Raw genomic sequence first — 26346 nt, 5'->3', positions numbered from 1 at the left:
ATTGCAGTCCCCCTTGTCTATTATTAAGGGATTTCAATGGACATAATAATCTGTTGGGTAGTGCTGACATCAATAGAAGAATTCAGATTATTGTTGAAAACAATGATCCGAACTTCTAAGTGTGGGGTATAACACCATCTTCTACATGTCTACCGGTACATTTAGTGCCACAGATCTCTGTACATGTTCTCCCTTCATTCCTCCCTGTTTGACCATGGGAGGTGGATGACAACATTTATGGTAGTGAACACTTTCCCATGTTCTCCACTCTTTCAATTGGGAGACAGTGCCATCCGTCTAGGATACCACGATGGAAGCTTGATCAAGCTGACTGGAATGCCTTCTGACATATCATCACGTTTAATACCACCTAGTCTCCCAGGATTCAATCAATCAACATCACAGAAAGAATCGTCTAAGCAGCGGCAATTGCAATTCCAAAGACGTCGCCTTCGTTTCCACGATTTCCAAACCATGGTGGAATGGAGAATGCACAGCAGCAAAGAAGGCTCAAACTAAACATGGGGAATATTTCGTTGTTAACCCACCACAGCTAATCTAGTAGCCTTGAAACTGCACGTGCCAAAGCACATTACATCAGGCGTCAAAGTTAAAAAGAATCTTTGATCCGATTCACATCTTCCTTCATACGGGTTGCCAATCCCGTAGCCATCCGGGACAAAGTCTGGAAAATGAAGAACAAATACACATCACACTCTTCATTGATCCTGGAACATAACGGATGTACAATTAGAGGTCTAAGTGCAAATGCGAACACTCTAGGGGAGACATTTCCTAAGGTGTCTTCAGAAACATCCTATCTCCAGAGTTTGCAGCCCTCAGACACAAATCAGAAAACAGCAATAGAAGCTATCTTCAAATGGCTGCGAGGCTTACAACCAGCCTTTTACACTGTGGGGGATGAAAGTGGAACTATCCTTCTACAAATCGAGTGCTGTCGTGCCAGACGATATCGATCTATCATCAGAATCCGTGGATCTCTTGCTCTGTCTCTACAATAGAATCCATCTTGAAGAGGACTTTCCAGACTCGTGGCATTCGGCAATCTTCCTTACCTTCCAGAAACCAAAAATGGCAAAAAAATGACCGTCCTATTGCTCTGCCAAGATTCTGGAAAGAATGGTCAATGCTCGTCTTATGTGATATATAGAAGCTAATGACCTCTTTTCCAGTACCAGTATGGCTTTCGAAGGGACATCTATTCGTCATGCTTTCCTGAAACATGGACGGTCAGATGTCGGTTTCTTTGACGTGGAAAAGCATCTAACATGGCTTGGAGATTCGGAATTTTAAAAGGCATTGCCATTTTTATTAAAAACTTCCTTTCAAATCAGTTTTTACAGGTTCGTATATAATGCACTCTCTTTCGGCCTTTCGCCAAAATGATTTGGCAAAAGGCCGAAACGGGTTCCACTAGGATCAGTTCTATGTGTTATGTTTTTTAGCTATCAAAGTTAACTTTATACTGATCAACGTCCTACAACCGTAAAGAATGCCCTCTTTTGTAGATGACTTGAGCATCTTCTCACAGTCGTACAAAGGAGGGATCATCGAAAGGCAATTGCATCATGCCATTGACTACATAATCTCTATTAAGCTTTGCTATTCGAACTTGAGTCTACATCATCTCCTTGAGCAATGGCTAATGGTTTCAGGTTCTTTCCTCAGAAGACCGTCTGCGTACATTTTTGTCCCCAACAGAGCCTTCACCCTGAACCGGAATTCAAGCTCGGACAAAACGCCATTCCAGTAACACCTAGACAAAATTCTTGGGGCTCATATTCGATAAGAAGTTGATATTTTTATCACATATCCATTAACTGCAAACAAAGTTCACGAGGGGATTGAACCTTCTGCGTGCCATCTCCCCCAATAAATAGGAAGCAGACCGTTGCACTTTACTCCAGCTTTATCATGCACTTGTCCAATCTAAATTAGATTATGGGACCCAAGCGTACGGCTAGAAAGGTTCTAACCATCGTAGTACGCTATACCACGATGGCTAGAACCAGTTCACCATCAGCATTGCTACTGGAGCATTTAGAACATTCCCTGTCCCGAGTTTATGCGTGGAAGGAGATGAACCACCACTATTGCTCAGACAAAAGCAATTGTCATTAAAATATACTTTAAAACCGAAATCGCTACCAGAAAACTTATGTGGGCATCCGTTTTAGAGTCGCTATGGAAACTCTCTATAACACTCGTGAGACTGCCAATCATTCCTTTTGGTATCCGTGACCAAGAGCTGCTCAGAGAGCTTAACATCGCGGTATGCAATGGTGCCCAGTCAGCAAGGCAACTATTTCCACGCTGGAAATCTCGCTTACCATCATACGACTTCTCCATTAAAAATTGGAGTAAGGCCATCACACTATCTTCTGTCAGCCCACCTGAGCCGATTTCTCTGACTTCTTCCCTGTCTTCACTGATGGTTCGAAGTCCGAGTTATCTGTCGGATTTCCTGCTGTCGCCTTTCTAAATAAAAATATTTTCTAAGTATCTATGAAGATTCTCCACGAATGCAACTTATGCACAGCTGAGTTGTATGCTATAGAGTTAGCCTTGGACCATATTAAAACTTACCAGTACCGAGGTATATGGTAAATACTGACTCTGTAAGTATACTGCAGGCTTTATCGTGGATGAGGTATAATCCTCAACCATTCATGACCAGGATCCTCCAGATGCTACCTTCTCTTTCTCAGTGTTCTTTTGGCATTCGTTTCTGCTGGATTCCAAGCAACGTTTGGATCAGGAATAATGAACTGGCACATGCTGCGGCCGGAACATCAAAACCACACATTACTTATTGCCTATTGGTCCCCTATACAGACTACAGCAGCTAATACACTCTACACTAACTACTCTCTCAATGGCAACAATCTTTGAATGGGCAGGTCATGAACAAGCCATATCAGATAAAGCCTGTAATCTGACATTGGCAGTTTAGTCTGCGCAGGACCGATACAGAGGAAGTTGTTGAAGCTCGCCTCCGCATAGTAAACAGTCATCTTATGCACGCAGTCCTACTGAGGGCAGATAACTCTCCTATGTGTGAATACTCCCCGAAAACACGCTACTCGGATATCTCCAGTCATTGATTAACAGAGTACATATAGGCAGCAAGGTTATACACTAGCTGATCCGGATGCCTCCTAGAGAATTACCTAGGTTCCATCTGGTGGACTATCTAGCGGGTCGCTGGCGACCACCGTTTCAAAGCTGTACTCTCGAAATATAACGAAGATTGGATCTCGCCGTGATGCCCATTATTAACTGAAAAGGCATCAATCATACTGCAAGATGGAAGAGATGGGGGTTGCTGGAGCTTTGCCCTGGGGACTAAACATGGGTTTCACCACTTCAAGCCTCCATTATGCGAAGTGGTGTCATTGCATTGGTCGGTGAAAGTCATCTACCATTTTTGTATTGCCTGGTGACACAGAGCGGCGGCGTTCTGTGCGTGGTGTGGACACCACGCCTCGATTCCTGATTACTGGTTCTCACCTGGGTGGTTCCCTACAATATACTAAGTACTGTGTTTCTTATCTTGCACACGGGTCGTATACCCAGGATTACTAACAATTCTAATGTCCTGAACGTGCAAATAGCGGATTTGGATGCTGCAGAACAACAGGACTTCACTGAAATCCGGTCCAAATGCGTTCCACCAGCGTTTTTTACTCTAAGGTAGCAAGCTCCAAGTATCTGGTCATACCTGAGACAACGTCTGTGACAAGCTTCAAGATCCAGCAAAATTAAAAAATCGTAATCAAAGTTATCAGAACCAATATCACAAAAATCAAAATTTCAGAAAAATTATTCACAATTCAGCAATATTACCAATAATACATTAACTGTTCACATCATAGGAACTTCGACTGATATCCACTTAGTGATATATACACCGACTTACCATTAATATCCGTACATTACTCCATTGATAGTTTATCACGTCCTACCCAGAATCATGTGTCAGCATTCCACAAGCCATTAATCACCCCGACCAATGTCAGACGCAGTCTAGCTTGCTGCAATGCCTGCCATTCTTGGACCGTAGACTGTTGGAAAGCTATGCTTGGGAGTGACAAGTAAAGGTACATGGTTTACCAGTCTGACGGTCATACCTGATAGTGTGGATTCTCGGAAAGAGCTACCTGCCAGACTGTATCATATCGGCAATGATATTTAGCTGAGGCGTGATGGTCTGGAGCTGTTTTTTAAATGATTCTTAGATATGAGGGTACGGCTGCGCGTGTGTTTAACTAAATTCAAATACTTCTGAAATGCAATACTTCTAAATCTAAATCCAATACTTCTATTGACTTCTGAAAGAGTCAGATGAAAAACAAGCGCACTGGAAGTGTCGATCTTGTAATACAGAAGCAGACATAGGTTAATCACAAGTCGAAGGACGTTTAATATGGTTTGAGTGAAGGATTATTACAGTTCAGTCTAATTTCAGGTACAGTTTCAAATGACATGGTAGGGCAGATGCTCAAATCATCGATACATATAGTGAGCAGGACTCTGGGCATACTGGGCAACGAATCCAGGTTCACGACAGCCAGAGAGCTCTTGGATTATGGACAACACAGCCGTGTAGTATTTAGTCTTCATGTCTTTGAAGTGGGGATTAAAGGTGAGGTTGATGTCCCACGTAATCTCTAGGTGTTAGTGACACGCGGTTCTTTGAATATGAGTCCCATTTATACACCCGGATGTCTTCTCTTTTTAAATAAGATAAACATCCCGTTCTCGTTTTTACACATCGTCATCTGCTCAGATTTGTTTGGATTGACTGCCTACCAGTATATAAGTGAGGAGCCATTAATTAAACTAAGTGCCACTCTTTTGGACAATCTAGGAGCTTAAGAGAATTTTTGTGGGCAACATCTCCAAAACTTCTCTTGAACTGGATGAACAGCATTCCATGGCTTGGCAGATTTGGGATTTATACAGAGTGAATAACTATTAGAAGGAAGAGTACAACCTTGGCCGAAAGAAAAATGATGCCCTGGCGAAGAATGAAACAACAGCAACCATCACACGCAATCAGAAAGAACATTGGCTATCCAAAAGCAATAAAATGTAAACTTGATTAGGTCTTTCAATCGAACATCATCGAGACCTTAGAAACGTCTAGGGCAACCTCTTCAGCTTTTCCAAACATTTCCTTAGAAGCTTTCCATAGATGTGTTACAAACCAAGGTATTCTCATTGGAACACCATCAACGAATGAGATAGAAGGTTTCAAGATATTGTAAGAATTTTCGGCTGGTGGATTTCTCCGTTATTTTGGAAAGGTTGAGCCAAAGACGATGGTAACTCTAAGGGAGGGATTTGTCACCGTTTTTATAACTTGGCTGGATATGACTAAACTGAATATGCAGCTGCCTTCAATGCAGAAAGTAAAACATCAATGGAAGTAGTGTAAAAAGGCACAGAAACAAGAGCTGACTTTGTACAACAGGTTTTATGAAAAAGTAGAGACATTCCATTAGGTCCTGGAGTCATTTTTGACATCAAGATTGTTCAAGATCCTTGTAATCCCTTTCTTTCGGGAAAAAAAGGTGTGGACATTGAGCAATGTGTTCCAGCAGTCGATCACACTGTCATCCAGTTAAAACATTTTGCACTTGTATATTTCATGCGACCAATTACCATGTCCTCGGCGTTTACTCAACTCTTTTGAAGCAGTAAACACTTTCACAAGAGCAACTCGTACATGAATGGTTAACAAACGCTCTAACTTACTGAACTCAGGTCGTTCTTAATAAGAATACCCTAATGTGGTCTTCACAACAGGGAAAAAGGGAGGGCCTTTGCTTTCATAAAGGTGACTATAATGGTCTCGGAAAGTTCTAGATTCCTTCCTTTTTGGTACTAATATGAGCAAAGAATTCATTAATACTGTTCTTTCAACTCTTGGCTAAGAGCTTTGTATTTAATACCATGACAAAGTTTGTTATAAACTAGTTTAGATTTATCTGTAAGATCCTGATTCTAATCGGAGTTTGGGATTGGTTGCTAATATGGCATCATCTGATTATTCCACTTTGGAACTTTCTGGATACTTTTGTCAGTACAGTGTAGTTATTTCTTGGATATGTTCTTCTTTAATCTATACGCTTAGCAATTAAAAGTGTAACCCTTGCTCCCGTTTTGTGATCCTTTCTGTACTCACTGGATTTATACGAGAATGACGCCATGTTTTTGATGTTCCTATTAAGTTTGTCTTTTGTTGACTTTAATAAGATTTAGGTGAAGATGAAACAGAATATTCCCAAAAGAGAGCCGTGAGATTGATCAATGACCGCATTTTCACAGAGCTCACTCCGCTCCCTCTCACACAGAGGGAGCGGAGTTAGCCTTCAGCATGTGGTTTACACGTTCTGTAGATTTTCCATATAACATACCCTTTTTGTTAAATTTTATTAATCAGTCGTTTAATTACATTATTATTAACTAACACATAACAGGCTGTGGCACGATATGTTGAATTTCTTCTGGCTTCCCAGTCCTCTGCGCGTGTGTTGAATTCAAAGCGACTAAGGCCACGAGGCGTCGGTGTATTGTGCTTGCATTTTGTGGATTGTATCTTATTTTTTATTCCTATTTTACACTTATTTTGCGCTTCTGTATTTGTATGAGGACAACGAACGACTGTACAGAGAAATAGAGTGGGCCAGTAAATCAGAGTGTCTTATAATGGGGGATTTTAACTTCCCAGATATTGAGTGGAACTTGTCAGTTGGTCACTCGCACACTAGCAAAGCTTTGTGGATTTATTGGATGATTGTTTCTACAGCAGCACGTTAGAGAGGCAACCAGAGAGGGTAATACTCTTGATCGGATTATCAGTAGTGATTCTTCATGCATCAAGAATCTGCAGATAAAGGAACCACTAGGTCACAGTCTACTGATGTGGGATTTTCTTAAAGATTCAACTACCATCAGGGGTAAAGGGAAGGGTTTTTGCTGTCGTAAAGGCGACTACTGAGTCTTGGTTACAGACCAGCTTATCTGTCGATAAGCTTGATTATAGACCAGCTTATCTGTCGATAAGCTGGTTTATAATCAAGTCACAAAGGAGATTAGGCAGGCAAAGGCAGATTATAAGAAATCCTTGGCAAAGGATGCAAAGAAACACAGCAAAGAGTTCTTTACTTATATAAACTCTAAAAGGAAGGGGATGAATCTGATTGGTCCACTTGACATCGATGGTTCGTCTCTTGATGATCCTGCTCAGATAGCAAACAAACTGAATGAGTATTTTGCATCTACATTCACACATGAGGAATTATTAAGGTTTGAAAATGGCAGAAGGTTATCAAATTGTAGCAGGATACTTAATGATTTTGTAATAACTGAGAGCAAAGTGGAGGAGAAATTGTTGAAGTTAAACGTAAGAAAAGCACTTTAATATAACTGGATAGATGGGATCTATCCAGTTATATTAAAGGAGGCAGCAAAGCAACTAAGCAAACCCTTAGCCATAATTATGAGAGCATCCTTGGACCCTGGGGAGGTCCCCACGGACTGGAGATGTGCAAATGTATCCCCAATTCACAAAGGGGGATCGAAGGGTGACACGAGTAATTACAGACCAGTTAGTTTAACTTCTGTTCCGGGTAAAATAATGGAGTCACTGGTTAAAGATGCATTGCAGGATCATCTAGACAAGACTGCAGCAATAATTCAGACACAGCATGGGTTTGTTAAGGGAAAGTCTTGTCTGACAAATTTGATAGGATATTATGATGTGGTTACAAAGGAACTGGATGCAAAAAATAATTTTGATATCATATATTTGGATTTCAGGAAAGCTTTTGACACTGTTGCGCATGGAAGACTACTGTACAAATTGGAGCAGAGTGGCATTAAGAGCAAGTTACTGCAAGGGATAAAGGAATGGTTGAGTGGGAGAAGACAGATAGTTGTAATCAATGAACACTGCTCTTCGTGGACAAATGTTATTAGTGGAGTTCCCCCGGGTTCGGTGTTGGGCCCATTTTTGTTTTGCGTATTTATCGATGATATTGATGAAGGTATATCAGGCTTAATGTCGATCTAGATCTGTGTATTATCTAGATCCTGTGCTACTGCAACAGGATCTAGATAATTTAGGCAGATGGGCTAAGAAGTGGCAACTGAAGTTTAACCTTGACAAATGCAAAGAACTGCATATGGGTAGACGTAACCCCAGAGAAATGTACCAACTTTGTGGTTCTACACTTAAGGTGGTAGAAATGAAAAAGACCTGGGAGTAATTGTGCAGTCAGATATGAAATTTTCTGAGCAATGCAGACAGGCTGCCAGGGCAGGTCATGGGGTTTTGTCAGCAGGGAAAAGGAGGTGATTGTCCCTCTGTATAAGGCAATGGTCAAGCCACACCTTGAGTACTGCGTTTAGTTCTGGAGACCTCATTTTAGGAAGGATGTAGAGTTGCTAGAACGAGTACAAAGAAGGGCAACAAGATCGATGAGGGGAATGAAGGGGTCCTCTTACCAAGAAAGGCTTAATTTCTGCAAATTGCAGCTCCTGGAGTATAGGCACTTGCGAGGTGATCTGATTGAGGTCTATAAGGCCTTGAATGGGTTGAGCACGCCGAATTCTGATGGGATCCTTCCACTTGTTCAGATTACGAACCTAAGGGGGCATAAATTCAAATTAAGAAAAGACAGATGTAGAATAGATGTGCGGAAATTTGCCTTTAGCCTGTGTGTGTGGTTGATTGTTGGAACAAACTTCCATCTGTCGTTGTGGAAGTTGATAGCTGAATTAAATTCAAGGAGGAACTGGACAAACGTTTTTTGGCTGATGCTACAGAAGCTGGCTTTCTTGATCAAATTCCTCGATTACTACTAATACTACTACTATTTTACGTACATATTATTATTTTATTTTTATTTTTTAAAGTTTAACTTTTATGTATTTTTATATATTATTTATTTATTTTTTATTATTATTTATGTTTTTTTTTTTTGCCTGGTGTAAGGCAGTACGTGTATACTTGTGGCCCTTCATCCTCGTTCCGTGGATGAGTCCTTGGAAGCAGCTTTCCTGGTGATCGCTGCTTTCTGGTAGATACGCGGCCAGAAACCAACGCAACCAAAGATAACAACAACACACGAACGGCATTACATGCATTTCTGGCTATTTTACAGAGTTCTATATCATCACAGTGTACCAAGGCCGAGTTGAACTACCCTACATAAGACACAACCCACGTCCACATCGACCACCGTTTGTCCGAATTACTCCTTCGACACAAAGGTTTTGAGTGAAGAAGGTTTTAAAAAGTAGTAACACTATAACTATTGTGGGTAACAAAATTAGCTTCAGTTCCTGGAATTACGTGGAGAGAGACTGCGCCAACACCTTTCCATTCTGTTCCAAGGATGCTCATGGAGATTGTGGTGAGAAGATTGGGCTGACTAGAACAGATACTTGAAGTCTTTCTCGTATTCCTCAAACCGGTCTTCCACACATTTGCTGCAGTGCATAGGTCCATTATCTTAAAAGCGCTACTCTTCATAGGCGTAAGAATGCAACACTTTCAGGTGTATATGATCCTTGCTCTGGAGTCCACAGATTTCTAGGAGGACCAAGGGTATGCCATAGAAACACCATTATACCTCCTCAAGCAGCTATGAGCATACATTGGTTAGTTTTGAGGATCCTCCTGCTTTTTTTGTAATTATGCCATACCATTTAAGAAATGCCTCAAGCGAATTCCTACATATGTGGACCCTTCCATCAGTGCCAAAAAGAACACTAGAAATATCTAACTCATCATCGATTTACATATTTCTGTAGATTTCCACAATCTAATAGCTCCGAATCCTCTCTGAACCATTAGCATCTAGTTCTTGGACAGCAGAGTGAAGTACAATGACGTTTTAATCTATGTGCTGCTTTTTTTTTCAAGATTCGATGATAGTCTAATTTGGGATTATTGACTCTAGTCATTTTTCAAGATTTTAAGCGACCGATTGCTGATATTCGTGGCTTACCAAGACAAGCTTTCCACACTTTGAGGCTTAGCAGACAGTTACTGTTCACAATTTTCCAAATGATAGAAAACTATAAATAGGATTTTTTTTTTAACATTGCTCTTTCTTTTGCATAAGATCTGCATAAAATATTATTGGTAAAAAAATTATTAAACAAAAAATGCTCCTTCAAGGTCATCTCCATCTTTGGGTTACTATTTGTTGTTATTATTCAGTCAATTACAATAGCTGCGTCATCTGGGACATTGAATTAGAAATTATTGCTTGAAAAACTAATTAAAATTACAAAAGTGCAAATCCTTAACTAAGTTTTGAATAAAATAACAAAAAACATTAACTAGTTCGTTGCTACATACTGTAAACAGCGAAACCTGTTGTACATATTTCAAGCTGAAAATAAAATAAAAATATGGGTGGATTTATAAGTCTCGTCTCTCTTGGTTGTTCTGGGTGAGGGACTTTTAGGTTCAGAGCAGGTTGTGTATTTCGACTCGCGACGGGCTATAATTACAGTAATCCTGGTCTTTAGGGTGTAGTAAGGTAAGATAATTAATATTCAACCCAAGATCTCTTAATATCCGTTGTGTGAACTTGGAGTACCGAAAGAAAATCTCCTCTGAGACAGTTTTTGTGGAAATGAAAAACTTTACTAGACATAATTTTATACTAACCTTCGACACCAAGCTGTAAAGGTTTTCTGACCGAAAAGAAGTTGAGCTTTTATAAAAACTTCTGCAGCCTTTCATTATTTTTAATAAATAATTTAAATACTATAATTTTTATGACATTTTTCCCTCTTCTATCCAGACTGTTTGTGAATGAAACTGCTTTTAAAATGGAAGAAAAATAAATAAACAACACAACGCCCCCTAACGGCCAGTGTTATGAAATGCAAAAAATAAATATATAAAATGTCATATGGTGTCTGCAACTACAAGTCTAAGTAATTATACAGTTTAATGTTTATCTTTCTCTCTAAAATATTTTGTTTTTAATTAAACATAATATTTTAAAAAACGTATCGTCTATTTCAAAAAAATAGAAACTATAATTAATCTAAACTGTCTTTTAATAAAATGATAATATAATAATTTATCATTCAATTAGTTTTTTCGTTTAATATTTCTTATCATAACATCCTCTGTCGTCCATTATTCCAAGCATAATTTTAAAGCTATTAATATTTCAAAGTACTGTAACCGTTTTAGAAACCAAGCAGTTTCTTTTACACATCAACAAATCTTACATTCACTTAGGAAAAACAGAGATAAATTACATTGCCTTCAGAGAGCTGTGTTCCTTGCGATAACTCTATACCAAACAGCAAACTTCCTTTCCATCTCCTCCCAATCATTTAAGGATAAAGAAAGAAAAAAAAAAAGCAGTCTTTATTTACCTTTCTTTTGACATGTTTGTGCACACGGCTCTATCACAAGTGTGGGAGGGATACCTTTCAGTTACTGTGTGCACAGGAAATGTTTTCTTTTTCATCATCCAGGTGAATCAACATGCTCCGAAACTTCAACAAAGGTGTTGAAACTCCCTCTTACTGCACGAGATGCTAACTAGGGCTGCCTTTCATACAGTACAGAGCGTGATAGCCTTTCGAAATGTAATGCATCCTATCGATGGTTTTTTTCGCTTTCTACCTGTTACGTTAATTATTGGTGGGATTGCTTAACCGTTAAAGAACACGAAAAAAAAACTATAATGTTCCAATTTTCATCCTTTTTTTGGTTTTATTTCTCTTCTGGGATGTGATCTTTAGGACATCGGCTGGTATGGATTTATACCAGGAACTGCTATAGCTAAGTGTAGTAAAATTTCCGCTTTTTCTTAAATTAAAGAAGAAGCTAAATAGGTGTATATTTTATGAATACTCGGTATTTTTATTATTATGGCACTGTTTCTTTTTACTCAGGAAAAAAAATCGAAATAAAATCGTACCCCTGAAGAATATTATGAGTTCATCGTGACATCAATATGAAATATGCAATTTATTTATTCTTTAAATCGATCAACTTCCTCTTATTAATGTATGGGAGTTTACATGTGGCATGTATATTTAAAGAGAAAGTTTCTGTTTTTCTTTTTTAATTCATGAAATGGTAATTCACAAAGGACAGTTCGCATATAGTATAACATCACTTTATCCATGGGGGATGCTCTCGTTCTGCCTCGCGCTGGAAGAATACCATTGTCAAACTAGATTGTCACCAACGAAGTGTCAAAGTGATGTACTCCACAGGTTAGTCATGGTATTGTGGGAACTGTTAGTGCCATCTGGCGAGTGTCATGCAACAGGTTAATCGGCATGCAGTCATCCAAAACGTTCCGTGTTGGAAACGCTAGAAACGGCACCACTCTGAGACATTATCTATCCCTTTTCGCCTTCTTTTTTTTATCATTTAATGACACCTTTTTTTTGTAGCAATCAGATATACCAACACGTCAGGTATTTAAAAAGAAATAAAAAAAGACGCATCTCACTTGAGCTTTCTCAAGAAGGCGAAAAAATGCAAACATTTGTACTTTAGAGACTGGCATTCTAGTTTATTTCCTGTTCTGTGTTTGCTTTGAATTTTATTTGCTTTTGGGTAACATTAGAAAAATAAAACGATGCTATTAGATTTTTTTTTTTTTTTTTAAATTATGGACTTGGAATGAATGTTTGTGCTTGAACAAATATGAAAAGAAAAAAGAATAGAAAGTCAAAATTACATAATTTGACTCTTAATTTTTAAATGCATTCTATGAAACAATAGAAAGTCAATCGCATAATTTGACTTCTTATATTTTAAATTTATTCTTTATTTAATTTTAAAAATGGTGTTTTAATTTTTCATTAAAATACTATAATCCACAGACATTTTCTCATATTTCTTTTCTTAATTTTACTTTATATTAATATATACAACTATGATAAATATTTTAAAACTAGTAAAGCAAAGTTGTTACAAATAAGCAAAAGAAATGCTTCCAAATTGCTTTAAAAAACCTCACCAGCTAACGTTTAAAATATTTAAAAATAAACAAAAGAAACCGAAAACTGGCTTCAGGTGGAATTTACTCGAAAATGTGAAACATTTAAGGTCCAAAAAAAAAAATGTTAGAGACACGTTCTTACCGTTTCTCCTATGTGGAGCGCGCGTGGTACAAATACCCCCCATAGAGACTTCAGTAATTACGTCTTAAAATCACGAGTGCAATAACACTAGCCCGCGAGCCAGGTGTTCTTTGAGATTAAGGTTGATAGGTTTCTCCCATTTTGTTTGGCTGCGAGCCGAAGGTCGCCACTACAGCGTACGGGCATTACTGTACATTGACTGCGAGATAAATTTGAGGTCCAACCGGCCCTTTAAGCACTGAAATAACTTCCGTGTGTTCTTCTAGAGGCCACAATCCCTGGCTTTTCCGTATTTAATCAAAAGTCTACGAGAGGGGACACAAAACTTGAATAATTTCATATACACAGTTCGACCATTGTTCACTTCGATTAGAATGTAGTAATTATCATAATAGGCTTAAAATATTTAGTAACTAAGTGGGAAAAAAAAAAACAGACTGCCTGTTTTTTTTTTTTTTTTGAATAAGCACCAAGGCAACTTAGGTCAAGAGGCAAAAAAACTAATAGTACGAGACCCTTAAGTTTATTGGGTTTTATTTATTTTTTTTCGCATGGCAGCCGGCCATGGCCCTGTGGCACCATGCTTGTTCGCAGTTAATCACGCTGAGTTCAAACCAGTCAGAGGTCTCGGTTTTTGCATCTCATATTGTGAATGCCTTCACAACGAGTTACGCTGATATTGCACTACCTCGAATATGACGCAAACCTTTTTGAATCTGTGAGATTATCCCTAACTAATGAAACTGTTAACCCATCTCCGGCTATAAACAAATCCTACTCGAAGTTATTAAAACATAGTTTGTAGACTGTCCGACATACTTTAAATAAAATTGGTGTTTCTAGTACGAGAACGTAGTTGTTTAACATGCGACTTCCGGCATGACTTGGACTTGTAATTAAAAGTCAGGCGTTCACTTTGGATTGTACAAGAAGAAAAGATGATTGGGGGGAAGGATGAACTGACTAAATATACAGAGCGTGTATTATTAAATCCAAGTTAATAAAGTAAGCATAAATTACACTTTGAATTGTATTGATTTCTCATTCAAAGACAGGATTAGCGTAATGAAATAAACAAATCAATCTTGGGTGCTGTTTAAGAGACTAAGACTGCTCACATCCACAAAACTGCCTTTAGCTTTCAGATTAGAGCTGTGCACAAGTAACCCTGACCATTCTTCAACATCCTGTTTGTCTATTCCGCATGCTGTAAGTTCCCTCCCTCCCTCCCGTCTTTTCCCGCTACATCGTTCGATCGTTTTATTTGTAATTACCGCCTTTAGCGAACTAATAATTACTATCTGGATGTTGCGCGGATTAATTATTCTGCTTGTCTTGAGGTTGACGCAGAATTGGGTCACAATCCTAGACGTCTCTGTGATTGTCATAAAAGGATAAAGAGGGGATTATTTTGCCGCAAGTGAAGGACCTTCATCCTCCCTAATCGCTCCATCTTATGTAAAGTTTGTTAACAATTAGTTTTAACCTTCTTAGATATCGCCCACCGAAAAATTAAACTTTCAAATTATTTTTATTTGGGCAGAGCATAAGAAGCAGAACAGCATAAGACTGCTTAAATTTGGTGTTTAAATTTTTTTATCAAACTTGATTTGATAAAAACGAAATTCAATCGCTTAAGATAAAACTCCGCTATTAAATTAAATTTAAAATAAGAAACTATAAGTGTTTTAATGAAACTTTTAATATGGGGTTCTATTTCTTTAATAAAAACTCAAAACTCAGTATCCAAGAATGGACGCTGTTAAGATTTTATTGAGCCTTCATATCCCAATTCAAAATAGAAATTAAATCATTTGAAATATCGAAAAGATATTCAAATTTATTGAAGATAGATCAGACTAATAATAAAATTCTTTAAGTAATAAATATATATATTAAAATTGATTTAACGTGAATCGCTATGGGGTAGCGCATGCGTGATGGGCGTGCGAATGTTCATTTGCCACTAGTTGGCTGTACTCTAATGTACATTTTATGATTTACATTGTGTGTTCTAAGGGCGGTTTATTCGTCATAATGAGAACAGAATATCCAGGAGGATCGGGAAAAAAATCTCACCTGTGCCTAATATTCAAAATATTAATTATATTACGTTAATAATTTTATATCCTTTGATTAAACATAATCATTTCTACAATTTCTTACATTTTCAAACTGTAGATAAGTCCCATCTTTAATAAAAATTTGTTTTATTCCCTACTCGATACTAGGTGGCTATTTTTATAAAATAAAGATAATTATTCTATTTTCGCCTTCTCTTGTTACGTTTTCTGATTTAAAATCGGTTTGTTTGGAAGGAGGAAACAGGATATCCCGGGTATTGAAAATTATTTCCCACCTACGAATTATATTTAAAATTAATATTATTGGCAACGTGCCATAATATCAAAACATTTTGATGCTTTTCCAATAAATATTCATTTGTATAAAATGCCGTGGTAGCATTGCAAAATCACTGGCAAACATTAAAATGATTAGCTGAATAATATGGGTGCCGAGGAGGGAGGATGAGTTTCATTTACTTCCACCTGAAGAGAATCAAGATCTCCAATTTCTAAGAACCGAAATATCCTTCCCTTTTGACTTCTGCAAAAAAGTTCATCATAACGAAAGATGTGGAAGAATTTATCTGAAAATCTGATGCTAACTCCATGAATGACTAATAGACAGATACAAGGGTTTAAATATAGTTACCCGAACTGCATGATTTGCCTGTGGATGGTAACTTGTATGATGAATGATATACAACAATTCATTCATTATATGTCTTTTCATCCAAACCATTAGGTTGGAGACCTAAAAAGTCTCCGATCACACTGTATTCCAGATAAAAGAAATCATTAAAACAACCAAGAATAGTATATTTAAAGTTCGCGTGAGTTATCGGAGCTCCTTGTTTTGAATGTTACAGGCTTAATATGAAAAATGATCCAGAAATATGTTCGCCAATACACGTTAATAATATCGAAGAACTGTGGGTCAAGCATTTATTAAAGTTATAAATTCAGGTAGCCGCTTTTTTTTTTCAATTCTTATTATTTCATAACTGCTGATGTTATTTATTAAGTTTGGTTATTTCGGTTAGTGGAGATTCTATTTTAGATGTGTAGCATGTACATCTGTAAAAAAAATAAAATAAAATAAATTCCTTCTTTTCTCGAATTGATTGCAATCTGCTCAGTCTGAAGAAGAAGAAGACCCTTAGGGGCTTAAGCCTAACTGCGGTAAATAATGCGTGCTTCGGACGGAGCACGTGCTCCGTGAGTTTCCGAGCACGTGCTCTTAGAAGCGTGCATTGTAGATTTTTCAGCCAAGAGGTATGGCATAATTTTCTTATTTATAAAGAAATGGGAAAATAAAGAGCTCTCTGTCTAGCCGCGCGCGCGCCCCCCAAGAAACCCGCTTTTCTGTCTGTGAATTAAAGAAAGAGAAAAGAGCAGCATAACGACTTTCCTTCCACTAAACAACGATTTTTTTTTTTCTCTTTAAAATTATGAATTTTAGATTAACTATATCGGATATAATATCAGATGTTTGTGTTTCAAATGCGCACACGTATGTTAAACCTGTACGAACATTTATCCTTGCATTAGTGATCAGATGTATTTAATATTCACCAACAATAAGATTATAATACGGCCCTGATACCATTTCCCTCCCTCTCTCCCATCATCGATTTTCTTAAATAAATTGTTGTAGTGGATGTTACAGCCCTGAAATAGTCTTAAAGGAAAAATAGCCAATCTTGTCAAACGAGTACATTATACAGAGACTGGAAGAATTGAAAATGAGGTTATTACAGAGAGAAATAGCAACCACCATGGCACAGTTAGAAGTTTTTGCATTTATACTTATCTTATTCAAATACGTATTTATCTTTGGAATGTAGTAATGGTGTTGAAAGTGCAACCTTCATCTTATTAAAAGTTTGTTAAATTCGGCTAGAATTAGCCAAAAAATAGCCCATTGGCTTTGATTGTATTGATAAATAGCTTGTGGCAGGCATGGACGAATCTGGTACAGGTCTGGTATAAGTCAAAAAATCTGGTCATCATGATGCCATTTCTAATACCACTGGTAAATTGGCTCTCTATGATTATCCAGTTCTTGCTTGAGAGCATCTCTTTTGCGGTTATAAAATTTATTGTAAACATTTATCCCTCGTTATGAAAACATACTAGACGAAACTTAAGAAACAAACTTATTTAAAAAAGAAAGCCTGGAAAAGAAAAAACGAAACAGCTTATTACTTCGTTTTTATATGCTATCTTATCTTTTATCAAGCTTCCTCTACGCCATACCACTTCTAAAACTAAAATTTACATACACCTGATTCTGTTTAAAAGAAAGTATTTTCCCTTTTTAAAAACAACACTAGTTAATAACGTACTTTGTACAGCAACATAGTCATTAAATAATGACAGAGAAACAATTAATTTTATTTCCATCCGTTCATTTTATATTTCCGGTAATTAGACTTCATTTTATCTTCTCTTTATCGTTCTTTTAAACCACTACTCCATAAGCGGTTCATATTTTAGGAAGAATTATTCTTTATAAAATTCACATTCAGGTTATTGATTAATATGTGGAAAAATTAAATTTTCTAGATATTAATGTAATCCGAAATAAAGTGCCTAACATGATAGAAAAGCATCGTATATTCCCACTTTATTTCTAAATCAAGCTGATTGGTTGGAACCTCTTCCAGTGATACTCTCGTACCGGGCGTTTCAGCAGGATTTTGTGTTATTGGTGGAAAATTTTTTGCTGGCATTATTATTCTCGAGAAAGTGAGGGGAAAAGGATTATTAGTTTGTGGGATGGTTCATATATTGTTTAATGTGTAACTTTCGATTAATTTAAGCGAAATACTTTTATTTTGGAATAGTGTTCGTGTCTTTGTGTCAGTCCAGATGAATAAACAGAGAATTTATTTGTAACCGAATAGAACAAAATTCTTATCGAAAAGAATTTGTTTATTAATTTTAGCTGCATGGCTTCCGGTCTGTAGTGCAGTTTTTCGGGACAGGACTTCACATCAATCTCGCGTTTGTTTTCCTAGCGCAGCGCTTTTCAACCTTTTTGCGAGGTTAGTTTTTTATGGAAAAAAAATAACAAAAACCCTAATTTTAAAAATAATGACTATATCTCTGTCTCTCTCTTTCTGTCTCTATCATAAAACAGATTCTCAACACTCAGTGGTCACATATGAACCAAACAATAAACTGTTTCAAATAAAACATGAACTTCAGCCATGGTCTTCATAAGATTCGGCACGAAGAAGTCATTTTAACCAGACTGCGCATTGGACATACGCATCTCACACACTTGTACTTACTGAAGAAAGCAAATCCTCCAGAATGTCTTCACTGTTCTTGTCAACTCGCTGTGAAACATTCCCTTATAGAATGTCCACGATCCCACGTGGCGCGTGGGATCGTGGACCAATCAGCCTTCCATCTCCCTACAAATATTCAAGATTCTCTGACTTTATCACAAATCGTAGGCAATAACTGCAACATTGAAAATATATTTACTTATTTAAAACTAATAGGATATTTTAGCAAGATGTAAGCCATAATTAAGAAACGCCATTGTCATCACATAATACTAATAGATAGGCGCAATATGGCTAAAGTTGCTTTTGCGCCAAAAAAAAAAAATTAAAAAATCCAACACAACCAACTGTCTCTCTAATTCTCTTTATCAGTCCCCCCCCCCCTCTCTCTCTCTCTCTCTCTCTCTCTCATTTTCCCTCTTTCTTCTTGTTTCTGTAACACTCTCTCTCTCTCTCTCTCTCTCTCTCTCATGTATCCTCTTTATTTCTATCTCTCTAATTCTCTTTATCAGCCTCTTTCTCTCGTTTTTCCTCTTTCTGTCTCTCTAATTCTCTTTATCAGCCTCTCTCCCTCTCTCTCTCTTTTCTATTTCTGTTTTATCTTCTCTCCCTATCTTCCTTATTTTCATTTTGTCTTCCCCTGTCATTCTCTGTCTGTCTCTCATTTTCTCTATGTCGCATTCATTATTTTTCTTTTTATCTTTCTCTCTGTATTTTTCTCATTCCCTATCTCTTCCTCTCTTTTTCTCACTCCGTTTTTCATTCTTTCTTTGTGTGTCTCTCATTTTCTCTCTTTTTCTTTGTCTTTCTATCTTTCTTTGTCTTTGGCTTTCTTTGTCTTTCTATCTTTCTTTGTCTTTGGCTTTCTTTGTCTTTCTATCTTTCTTTGTCTTTGGCTTTCTTTCTTTGTCTTTCTATCTTTCATTGCCTTTGGCTTTCTCTCTTTCATTCTTTTTTCTTTGTCTTTCTCTCTGTCTCCTTCATTTTTTCTTCTTTTTCTTTCTCCCTGTATTTTTCTCATTCTTAGTCTCTTTCACTCTGCTTTTTATCCTTTCTCTGTTTCTGTCTCTCTCTCCCATTCTGTCTTTATACCATCCTCTGTTCATCTCTCTCACTCTTAATCTCTCTATCACTGTCACTCTTTCTTTCTTCCATTCTCTCTCTCTCTCTCTCTCTCTCTCTCTCTCTCTCTCTCTCTCTCTCTCTCTCTCTCTCTCTCTCTCTCTTTCAATCTCTCATTTTCTCTCTATTACTCGCTTTCTCACTCTTTCTTTCACACATTCTTTGTCTCTGACACTATATCTAATTTTCTCCATCTTCATCGCATTCTATCAATCTGTCTTTTCCCTTATTCTTTCTTTCTGCGTGTCTTTCATTCACTCATTTTCTTTCTGTCTGTCTTTCTCAATTGCCTGCTCTCTTTCTTTCACTCAGTCTTTCTCCCATTCTCTCTCTCTCTCATTATTTGTTGTTTCTCCTTTTCCTCTCTTTATGCCCTGTTAATCACATTCCTGGCGCCTAATTTGATGCTGTCCAACTCTGGCTGATAAATTTTGAATGTATAGGATGTTCCCTAAATATTCATCCCCATTGAAAATATTCAGACATATTTATTTGTTTTGTAAAATAAGGAATATTGAGTTTGGAAAATAAGGATATTTTGAAAATCATGAACGTATACAGTAGTGTGTTAGGACATTTTCCTCCTATCACCTATGCATACATCCCTGAACAAAGTTCATAAGTTTTTTTGCCTCCTTTATAAGATAAACACTGAAAAGAGGTTGTAAACTTTTTTTCTTGGAGTATCCGAAGAGGTCTTTCCACATCCTCTTTACCATTCCTAGCACGCAATACCACATTTGGGAAACTTGACACCCATTTTGGTCCGAATCTCCGTGTCCATTATATGCCACGGACATTATTTTACACAAAACAAAATGTGACTCGCCTCGAGAGTAAGACGCTGAATAACTACGCGAAAATCTCTTTAAAAAGAAATAAAAATTCTGTAATTTGATTAATACCCTTTGTTGGTTTACTGCACCAAAGCCAAGAGTAACTGAATACTCCCGTTATAATTCCTTTGATTGTAACTAATGTCATTCAGCTCGTGTAAATAGTCGTCCGTCTATCGCTCGCCTGTTTACGAATAAGTCAAAGGATTGCGCATTTAAATTCCGTTCATGAGCGTCCTTACATCATCGGGTATAATACTTAATGGGTAAAGAAACAGCCTTTTGCAAAATGTTCATCATAGAAGCTCACGTTGTTCAACGAAGCGATTTTTCTTAACCGCCTTAATACAGTATTCCCTTCACGCCTTAGGACAAGTGTCATGTTTGATGTACTGCTGCGCCTACCTGTCGCTTACGTATCATTCAGCAAGAGCGCCTGTACGTTGTGCTCTTCATTAAAGTAAAATGTACGCATTGTTGTGCTTACGTGTATTTAAATCTTGGCACTTAATAAAGGCGAGATAATACAAGCTTTATTTGTGAATGGATTGAAGCCTAAAATCTGATATCAGATATATGGCGTGTAGTGGTAAAAATTAACATAAAAATTACTTCGGCGTTCAGTGCACGTGCTTTACTCCGGATGTTCCTCACGCAACTGCATTTTAAGTACTCTTCCCCCCCTCCCCCTTTTATTTTTTTTTTGTGATGTATCTTATTAAGATTGTAAACACGTAAACTTTCTGAAACTTGCAATCATTTAAATTCTAGAACAGATTTTTATTTATTTTTTTTTTATTACCAACATTATAACGCCGTTTTGCATTTATTAAATTATTTATTTGTTTAGTCGTTCATAATTTATTAGAATGATTTCACCAATCGCACACCCGCTATTTAGACAGTAATAGAAGCATTAAAGTTAACTTGAATTAATTTTGGAAATGATGTACTTCAAAACAACCCTAGTTATTTGGGGACATAGCCTTGACCAAAAAAACTTGCGACTCAACTCTCATTGACTGCATGCCACAACTTAATTTTATGCAAAGCAGAATGTTTAAACTGCTAGAGATAGCATGGAGTAACTTATCCGACACAACAATTTTGTAATGAATTACAAGGAACTTAAAATTTTGATTTATACATTTATAGTAACTTAGAATACTATCAAATAACACCATTAATAATTATAATTTTATTTGAAAATAAACAAAAAAGGAAGAACAAATTGAGAGAAAATTATAAGGACACCACTTAGAAAATATCATAAGAAAAGTATAAAATAAAATCTCTCGAGAAAACTTGTGTATTTCTAAAATTACCATTAATTATTTGAAAATTCAGCATTTGAATGCTTAAGCAGGTTTGGATGTTGTGGGATGATTTTCTACATACATCTTCTACAAGAGCGATGAAATGATAACCAATCATTATAAAGCATGATTTAATATTCATTTCGGTTTATGTAGATACTCGATACAATGAAATGCAAATTGTCTTCTAGTAATCCTTGTCATTATTAAAAGTAAATAAGTTCCCGGATGACTTCACCTGTATAAGGAGGGTGTATATAAAACCGCATTAGCTTCAGTGCTGATATACAGTTGCGTGTGTAATAATGATAATGTATCAGTAACACGATAAGAGTAATCGGCAGTTTAGAGGGTGGTCATAACCACGTGCCTACCGATCATGAACCGTGTCACTCGTTTATTGTTTGTCTAACGGGAAAGTATCGGGTACTTCTATACTGGCAATGAATTATCACTGATGACAGAATTTCTGTGATACGTTTGGGTGTCAGTTTTGTACTCGAATATCTTTAAGTATATTAGTCATAACTCGATTAAAAAAAATTGCCTTTCATCCACTGACAACAACTGAATACACTGGTGCAGAAATATACTTGTATTTCATGGGGGGAGGGGTAAAATATATGATCCTAGGAAATACTAACAAGTATCATGACCAAGGTGTAATTATTAGAGATGTGGAAGTCAATAAAAGAGTAGAATTAATGTCTTGTATTGATCTTTACCTTATAATATGGTAATGGTTCCTGAGCACTCCCCCCCCCCCCCTCGTTGTTAATGATATAGTGTAAGGAGAAATACGTATGAATAAAATATCATGTAAGAAATTATTGGGAAAACAATAAATAAAACAGAAAAGTAATTTATATTGAAGGAAACTCCAATATAAATTATTTAAATATATTTTATTCATAAGGGAATAAGATCATTCGGTATATTGTTATAGAAACTATAAGAAAACAAAAGTGATTACATGTAATTACATTTATTCCTCACAGATAAAAAAGAGAAAGAATTCGAATGTGAATGAGGATTTATTATTATTATTTTTTTTTGGTGTATTAAAAAACAGATTGCAAAGTGACTATCATGATATAAAGAAGGAAGGGTGATAATTAGTTATAGTAGGCAAGTCAAGGCTAGTTTAACCTCAGTATCATGCCTGCAAAAAAAAGTGCCAAGTTCTTACATAGCCTATTATACTGAAAAAAAAAAAAAAAATAATAAAATACCAGACTTTTCTAATTCTGGAATATAATAGCTGTCATCCCCACTGCTTTTCTTACAGATCTAAAGATCTTTTATGCGAATTAAAGTTGTAAGTTATTGAAGGAGAAGCTAAAATTGACAATATCAAAACACAGAGGTCCATACTCCAAAGGAATTTCTTCCCATCAATGACAATACCAAACCCATATAGTTGCACTGACAACGAGTAGTTTGAGGGATCTGAAATGGGAGATGCTTCCTCCCCATCCTCTTATACTCCGGACTTAGCATTTTCTGATTATCATTTGTTTGAACCATTAAAAAGAGTTCTTAGGTTACTAAAAATATCAAAATGCCAATGACCATTGAAGCTTTGCCATTCTGATTGTGACAACAAACACTTTTGTAATTTTTCTATTTCCAAATGTATTTTTCGAAGGGGAAAGACTCTATTAACTCTATGATGAACACCACCTAAGAATAAAATATGAATTGGCGTTTGAAGAAACCGTAAAAGCTTTATCTGATACAAATTTCTCGTTCAGGAAAGCAATTCCAGAGGCCTTTAGGTTACCAAGGACCAGCTCAACTTGCATTGTCTTTCTGCGTCTACCAGCAGACCAAGAAGGTAGTTAAAGCACATTATAGCCAAACCATGCTGAGCTACAACCAAAAGGAGCTCAATCATGTACTTTGCTTCTTATGATACTACAGATAAATGCAGGTTAGGTCTCATAATTGACACGAATCTAGCCCCACTATCTTCTTCAATCTCTAAACGTTGCTTGCCCACAGAATAAACCAGTAAAAAAAAAAAAAAAAAAAGGCTTCTGGTTTTTCTGTCTGTCCCTAACAGGCAACGTTGTATATTAAGATCTAGAGGAAGTGATCGGGTAGATTCCTAAAATATCCCATAAATACTTTCTATATAGATAAATAATAAAATGACTTTATTCTAAAAGTGTTTGATATAATATATACTTTCATATTAGAGAAAATAACCTTCAAAATGAAACAAAATAAATAAATGCATGCTATATTTAAAAAATAAAAAAAATAATAATAAAAATCCATTTAATGGGTGTACTTTAATTGCTAGCAGCCAGGTAAAATAAACAGTCTTCGAAAAATGGAAAAAAAATTATTAATTTTTATTTCTCTCAGTAACATGAAAAATAAAATTATATGAAAATAAGTACAAAAATAAGAAATTTAAAATAAATGAGTACTATATGTATGTTTTTTGATGGTACGATTTAAACTTAAGATAATTAAAACAACCAAATAGCAATTAATATAAATAAACTATTAATAATGGAAATAGCAAGTAAGAACTGTGTACTTAGTCCTAAATGACCGTTATACGGTCATCTTTATATGCTTAACTAGACATGTTATTGGAAGTGAAGTGAAGCATTTTTAGACAGGTGGGTAGAATGCAGTTTCGTTGTGACAGTAGTAATAATTGAAGAACAGAACAGTATTTATTAGAAGGGTGCGTAACGTGTTGTTGAGGAGGATTTATTTTGGAACATTACTTGGTCTCTAAAGGTGTTACAATACCAGGAGACTACACCTTTGAGTTGACCTTGGTTCTAGCCCACGTGACCTGCTAAATACGGTAATGTCCTTGTATTCTCTGTCTTGCAAGCCCCTTTGACCCATCTGACCATCTCTGGGCATAAACAGAAAATTTATTATTTATTTATTTATCCAAAGAAGCATGTACTATATAAGACTGAAGCAAAACATTGAAAATTGCATTTGCGCCATTGATGAACATGTTCTTCATAAAGTTGCATCGGACACCCTTAAAAGGAGTTAATGCTGAACTACACGAGCAAAATGGACACTTCCTTTACCTTATTTAACGCTTCTGATTAAATTGTGTATTTGCTTGTAAGAAATGTTTGTTGTTTTACAAACTGGGTCGTATTAGGTTGTAAAAAATAGTAATGTAAAAGAAATCACTGTCACCAACAATGTCATCACATTAATAGTTGTGGAACTGCCTAAATTTATTACTAATAGAAATTATTAAAATTGTTTATAAAAAACATCTGAACTTATTTATATATATTTAACAGTGTTGTAAACTGTAAATTTCTCGATAAAAAAATTGTTTACAAGTCCACCATAAAAAATATTTAATAAAATTATTATAAATTGAGAATTTAAAATGGTTTTAGGTTTAAATCAGTTTGCGCAATAATAAAACGATAAATTAACATGAAAATCAGAAACAGAAAAGTAACGAAGGGGGATGTTTAATTAATAAATTATTTTGATTTTAACTCGGGTACAAGCTGTTTAATAAATTTTTAATTTAAATCATTGCATTAGTAATTCATAAAAGATTCTTGTGCCTTTTTAAACGGGTTTTGTAATTCATTCACAGTTAGGGAAATTCTAAAGAGACCGTGAGTCATCAAATTGTCCGATCCCCCTCTCTTTCTCTCTTTCTCCTGCTCTCTTCCATTGACCGTATCGATTCACATCGATCACATTTAAGGATTTCCGTAACACTGTTTGGTTGACACTGTAATGCTTATAATTTAATTTAAAACACTAGTGTGTTTAGTCCGCGCTTTGATTGTTTTAAGCTGCGTTCCATCAACAGGATTTTTCGTAGAACATATCAACACAGGAATCGCCGCTCTGTTCGCCTTCGGCATCGCTGGATCCGCGACTCATCAAATACCAGTATGATTAACATAATAATTTGTTGCTGCCTCTTGCAGATAAGGAAAACTGACTTCAGATAGCGCCTTAGCCAAAGGAATCTTTTCAATAGAACTCTAGCTTGCTCTCTACTTCGGGAAGTAACACATTTCTCATTACTTTTCTTTCCATCCGGGACTTTTTTTCCCTTTCTTTTTAAACTTCTTGCTTCAGTTACTTCCATCCTTAGTGATTTACTATAGAAGGTTGCTAAAGCATGACTGGCTATCCCCTCAAATATATGGTACAGCCAGTGGTCTGACTATCATTAAGCTTCCTTCATTCAAGGGGAAAAGGCCCCCAGCGTCTGTAATGCGTCCCGCAGAAGATCCTGTTATTTCTCCAACCACAGGTTTTTATCTCTAATTCTGTCGCCGCACACATTCTAGCTTCTCCTCTCGGTCTTTTACTGACAAGGCCCCTTTGTCCAAGACAGGTAATCAGAGGTTTCACTTGCGCGCACGATAGACACGGAATCAGTACCCCTCCCAAAAACCCCTTTCCTTGGCTGGCCGGCCACAGACTTTCCCACTTCCCAAATGGCTGACAACCGGCTTGGGGAGTGGAGGACCCGACACCATAGGTCATCCCCTGTTTCAGGGCCCCTGCC

This window comes from Mastigoproctus giganteus, chromosome 14, assembly GCF_048544385.1.
Source record: "Mastigoproctus giganteus isolate SK-2022 chromosome 14, ASM4854438v1, whole genome shotgun sequence".
NCBI classification, from domain to species: Eukaryota; Metazoa; Arthropoda; class Arachnida; order Uropygi; family Thelyphonidae; genus Mastigoproctus; species Mastigoproctus giganteus.
Note: the sequence above shows the minus strand (reverse complement) of the source record.